Genomic DNA, 6000 nt, shown 5'->3' with positions numbered 1-6000 from the left:
ACTTAGTTTTCTATAATAATTTACCGCTTAAATGTAAAAGTATTTCAGGACTGAAATTTGCTTTCAGAGGACATTTAGACCCTGTGCAGATCTTTGCAGTCTTGACTGCTCTAAAATTCACACTGGTGGACCTTTGTGAGGGGCCTTTGTCTTGACTGACCTGGAGGTCTCAGTAGTCCTGGGTTTATGATTCTGGGTGCCAGCTTGAAAATTGCGCAAAATTGCAGCAAGAAGAGCTATGTGGGAGTTCACGCCACTTCTCTGTCTCCTGGCATGAATACATTACATTCCATTTTATATTAGTAAAATATTTATGACATTTTATTAACATGGTAGGAGCTCTTGCCTCTTTTACAAGAGGTAGGAATTACGAGCAGTCTGCCTTCTCTCTCATTTAATCTACTCTCCCATCTAGTGTTTTTCTTTTCTCATCTGGATGTAGATAAAATCCAATAACAGGGGATATTTGTTTTGCGGTCAAAACTATCAGAGCTGGAGTCAACACTCCTGGCAGTCATTGGAAAGATTTCTTGTGCATAGAAAATTTATGAACACACGGAGATGCTGGGTTCAGTAATCTAGCCTTAAATGGTATCCAAACATTTTGTTCCTGATCAAAACACATAATCCTGTGCAGCTCTGAGCTATTTACATCTGGTCGGTCTGTCTGGGGCTGTAACGTTGGCAATTGTATGCGTTAAGAAGGGAAAAGAGGCATTAAATTTAGGTGTCCAGTTCACACAAACGATTTGTCGCAGTTTCTTTTGACCTCCTGAAAAAGAAACGCAACAGTGGCATCCTGTGGCCCGAGCAGTTCATGGCAGGTGGGTCTGGTGTAGGGCAGAGTCTCATGGAGGTCTTCCCCACCGAGCGGGAAACAGATCAAGTCCTTTCTAAGTTGGTTTACAAAAGAAGTCCACGGTATTTCAACCCGGTGCACATTTTCAACCTGAAGTACAAAGCTGCTACCTACTTTTCAACAGGGGCTTTCCACCAACTTATCTTATATTCTGCTGCTTATTTTTCTACCGAACGCTTTGGTGTTTGGGACAGAGAGGATGACTTCAGTTACCCACCAAGGAGACAGGACTTCTGTGTTGCTGTCTTTGTGCCGCTGAACATTTCCTCAGAAAAGAGGAATAGAGGAGAGACTGTGAGTGTCCTGTTTTCAACTAACCCATGGTTTAGTGCAGCATACTTGGTCTAAAAATGAATGTTTCAGGAAAGTCCGATGAAGAGGAGTCTAGTAAGAGTTGTTTTCCCTTGCACCTACATCATACCCGAGTGCTCACTCCCACACACTCTGTGTGCATGCATGTGTCTGTGTCTCTTGAGTTTTTCAAAGTCCTGGCCTTTACCTGTTTAACTTGGACAGAGTGTGATTTGCTTACCTCCTCACCAGCAGATATTGGCAGGAGTGACCACCAGGCTCTCTAAAAGCTTGCAGGCATGCCAGAAGGCACATTAATGAGGAACATACAGGCTCACCTGCACTCCTGTGGGCAATTGTCAGGGAAGTTGCTGATGGCCTCATTTTTCCCTCTTCTCCTCCCAGTTTTGCAGTGACTTCTCTTCTGTAGAGAGGAGATGTTAAGGTAGCGTCTTTTAAAGCCTCTTCCTTCCTACATCTTACCTTTGTACGTAGAGGTGTAAATGCTATTGAAGGTTCAGCATCAGGAAGGAGTGGGGGGAAAATGAAACTGCTTTGTTCATTTTAAGTTTGCATTTTCTTGTATCCAGAAGGCTCTGCATGTTTTGGGTGATCTACCTTGAGAACTGGAAAAGCAGAGTAGGGGCAAGGTTGTCCCCTGCTGCCTGTGCGTGGAAGAACTTTAAATGAGCATTAAATTTTCTGTTGTGCGGAAAAGTCACCACGATCCCTTCTTGGGATGGCTGAAGCAGGAGGCAGGGGAACAAAAGCAGAAGCAGGGGGCTTAATTGTTGCCTTTAATAACGAGTGAGTACTCTTAAGATTTTTGTGAAATTGCTTAACTGAGCTTGCACCACAGTTTCTTGCCAGTATTAATCCCTGGGCTGCCTCTTAAAACACGCAAATGCATGAAAACAAACAAATGTGGAGAGTGGCTGTGGCTCCAGTGATGTTAACCCCTGCTCCTTTTTGTCAGTTAAACTGACAACCAAGATAAGAAGAGCCGGTGTTGGTATCGTCTCTTGCATAACAAACCACTCTCGACAAAAGAAGCAGCCTCCTGTCAAACGAATTTCCTTTACAACTGCCGAGGGGACTATTTTTAGTTTCATCTGCCATTCTTTACTCCTTAATCATCTGGTTCGCTTTTCTCAGTTTTTCTCTCTTTTTCCCCTTCCCCGCCAGCTCCAATACCAGGTACGGCTGATAATCTGCGGAGGAGGAGAAGGGCACTGGTCTCTCCGCTGTCCCCTGTTAGCACGTGTCTGCACCGGGATGCCACCGGCCTCACCACGTCCAACGCAGCTCCAGTGTGTGAAGGCAGGGAGCCTTCAGAGAAAGGCAAATGGACCTCCCTGAATCTTGACGAGGGATGTCAAAGACCAACAAGTAAATGAGATCAGTTCTTGTCAGGAAAGGGTTTTAGCTAAGGCTGCGTTCAGAAAACATGCTTTAAGTTGCAGGAGGGGAGCTACAAATGTCCAGCGTTGAAGCAACATCGCAGGCGTACTGCATCCGGCAGCGAACTCTTCATATGCCGTTAGCAAAGCAAGGCTGAGCCTGGCTTTTCCACTGGAGATAAAATTAAAGTGCTTTAGGAATGATGGTGTTTATTCCGTAGGTCTTGACTCTATGGTACTGGCTGCCTTCCCTTTTGGTCTGTTTGACCCACTGCATGTTTTTAGCCCGCTGAGCAGCAGAATGATTCTTGTCTTCTGGCTGAGATATAAAACAGAAGTCCTGCCTATCTGTAATCCATTAGAGATTTTGTGGTGCTATTTGCAAGAGTAAGAGTGTCTTAAGGCCTTGGTTGTTCAGGAAATAACACTGCTTTGCTCAGTTGCACATTGTAGTTCAGTCAAGTCCATCATCCTCTGCAGCATCTTTCTAAAGCCTAATTCATGTGGGTTGTTATATATTCTACACCTTCTTCCTCCACAGTATGCAAGAGCTTCACAATAATGAGTGGTTTTATGCCCATGATGCTTCTGTAAGGTACAAGTTGCTATAATTCCTGTTTTATAGCTGGATTTGAGGAGCATAGAGGCAAAGTGAATAGCCCAAAGTCAAGAGGGAAGTCTCTGGCAGCAGAGGGAATTACGCTTCTGTCACCTGAGTGAACGTAACAGTCCTAAAGTTAGCGTACTAGCTAAGGTTTTCCAGGAAAGCGCCACAATTCTCATGAAGAAGGAATCACTAGAAATGGTCAAAAGTCGTAACCATCACTATTTTATTAACAAACATGAGTTTTCAAATGATACAAAATGTTTGCAGAAAATGCGTGTATTTTGTGAAAATGAAGTAAAATTTGTTGGATTCAAACCAAAATGAGTTAGGTTTATAATGTAAATGTTTCAATCAATCTCTTTTTCCCCAGTGGAAAAAAAAGGAAGAAAACCTTCTGGGGAGGAAAGCAAAAAAGGGACCTGGTTTCTCAAATGGAATGAGAATACAAATGTATTGTTGATGGAAAAATAGAAACGACATTGCACCTTTTCTTCAGGCTTTCCCCTCTCCAGTCTTAGTCTTTTCTTTTTGTCTTCTGGGTATAACTGACTAGTGCAAGAACGACCAGTCTCCTTAACCCTAAAAAACGGGCACCAGCACTTTGAACAACGCTCCTTAGCCCAGGAAGGTTAGAGAGAATTGGGAAGAGGTCTTGTGGCTGACGACAGCGGCTCCTTAGGCCTTTGGCTGCTTTACTGTCCAATAGGATTAAACAGGGATCTCCTTAGCAGCTTTTGCTGGCTCATCTCCTTCTACTGCTGGGGTTCGGATTGCGCAGTAGCCCCCAGATTTGTGCACCCATGCTGGGACTCACCTGGTGTAATCCCAGTCTACGCATAACAGAATTATTTGGGTGCTTCTCAAGGGTTGGTTACCCCTGCTGCGGCATACACAGCTGTGCAGCCTACGGGCTGACATGAAACCGTTCCTGCTTTTCTTTTCCCCTTTATTCCATTGCTTTTGACAGTGTAACTTTTTAGTTTCAGCTTTCTTTATCAGGACATTGGTGAGCTCTATTTCTGATTCTGCTCTTTTCAAGCCCTGAATTAGGTTTTGTTTTGGGAGCTGGAAGTGGGGGAGGCACTAGAAGCAAGGTTGGTTCTATATTTTTGAAGATGCTTGAAAGTCTGCCAGAGAGCTGTCAGGTTAGTGATGGCTTGTGACATATCAAAGCAGACAAGCGAGGGTTCATAATAATTCAAGATCTGTTGAAAACCAGATTGAAACATGGCTAGCAGTGAGGGCTTTTTAAAGAGAAAATTATTATTGTGGATGTTCAGACTCGTAAGTGTATTTCAGCCCTTGCTGTGGGAAGAACCTGTCATTTTAGCTTCATATGCATCCTTTGGATTTTGCCTCTCTTACTCAGATTTTCCGTGTTTTCATCCCAGTTCATGTCGTGTCTCTTGCCTGAGTGCCTGGTGGGGACACTGCCCTTATGTGCCTGCACGCATGGACTCCCGGTTTCCCTGCCACCTGTGCACGTGGAGCCTTTCTTTCAGGCATTTATCCCCTTGCTCAGTAGTCCAGTTCCCTGCCTCTGCAGGCTTTTGCTGTTCTACAAAAAGGAGCAGTTGCATCTTGTCCTCAATCAGTGGCATGAGAAGTAGCAAGAAACTTCTTGGTGGAGAGCCTAGAAAAAAGATCATTTAGGTTCCACCGGGTGAAGAGGGCCTGACCTTCAAAATTTCTCACGGCATGTTAAGAGGTTTTGGACAAAGATGTCAGGAAGAAATGAGAACTCTACTTTCAAAATGGCTATGAAATAAGAAAGCCAAAGAGAAAAGCAAATTTTCCTCTCACACTGTGTAAAGGGCCTCTATGCTGAAGACATCACCAGCTGAATGCATATAAGAAGTCGCCAGCAATCATTAAGCTCAATTAATCTTATTCTTGAGTCCATGATAACATCTGTGGATTATTTAAACAAAGCGATGGTTGGTGGGCAAGCAGGAGAGGAAAATTAAAGAAGAGAGGTTCTGCTGTGAACACTCGTACCACCATCACCCAAGCGACGCGGTAATATAGAAACTGGGTCAGAGACACCCTTCCCCCTCCACGCTGTCAAAGTTATTTGAACATCTATTGAAACCCTCACAATAGAAGAGTTTGGCTCCTGCATTCGCTAAGCAAAACTGATTTGTGTTTCTTCGTTCAGAAAAAGCTGCTGGGTAATTTTCCATGCAAGTACAATGCGGCAGTTCAGCTGATCCCTGAAAGCTGATTTCTTGGCGATTTGCTTTTTGTTTAATATTTAGCATTTTGTTTTTATTTAGCATTTAGCATTTAAATATTTTATTTATATAAATATATTTATATATATGTATATTTATATAAATATTATATATTTATATATAAATGTTATGTATATTTATATAAATATTTTAGCATTTAAATATTTTGTTTTTATTTAGCATTTCTAAATTGACACGCTGAATCTGTGTTTAGAAGCCTTAAACTTCTCTCCTGCCAGTGTTAGTTTTAGGAGCTGCACTGGTAGCCTTCATTCAAAGTTCGAAAGATTGCTGTAAGTCTCTTGAGATGTTGCTGGCTCTGTTGTCTTACTGATGATATAAATCTAAGTTAATTAGTTTATTTGCTTCTAGGATAATTTAGTTAAAATATATTAGTTTGGAAGTATGGCTTGGATAGATTCAAACACAGCGCTCTTCTGGACTCTTCCCACTGCCCTTTTTAATCCCATATTTGAGTCTTTCATCCTTGTTTACAGCTGTCCCATTAGCAGTCTCAGCCTTCCAGTGCGCTCTGTCTGCTCTGCGGTTTTTTTTGTCTTGTTTTTCTGGCTTCTTTCAGGGAGTCCCCATAGCCCTACCTTGTCCTGA

Source organism: Mycteria americana, chromosome 2 (genome assembly GCF_035582795.1).
Source record: "Mycteria americana isolate JAX WOST 10 ecotype Jacksonville Zoo and Gardens chromosome 2, USCA_MyAme_1.0, whole genome shotgun sequence".
NCBI classification, from domain to species: Eukaryota; Metazoa; Chordata; class Aves; order Ciconiiformes; family Ciconiidae; genus Mycteria; species Mycteria americana.
The sequence above is the reverse complement of the archived record's forward strand: the minus strand, read 5'-3'. Positions refer to the sequence as shown.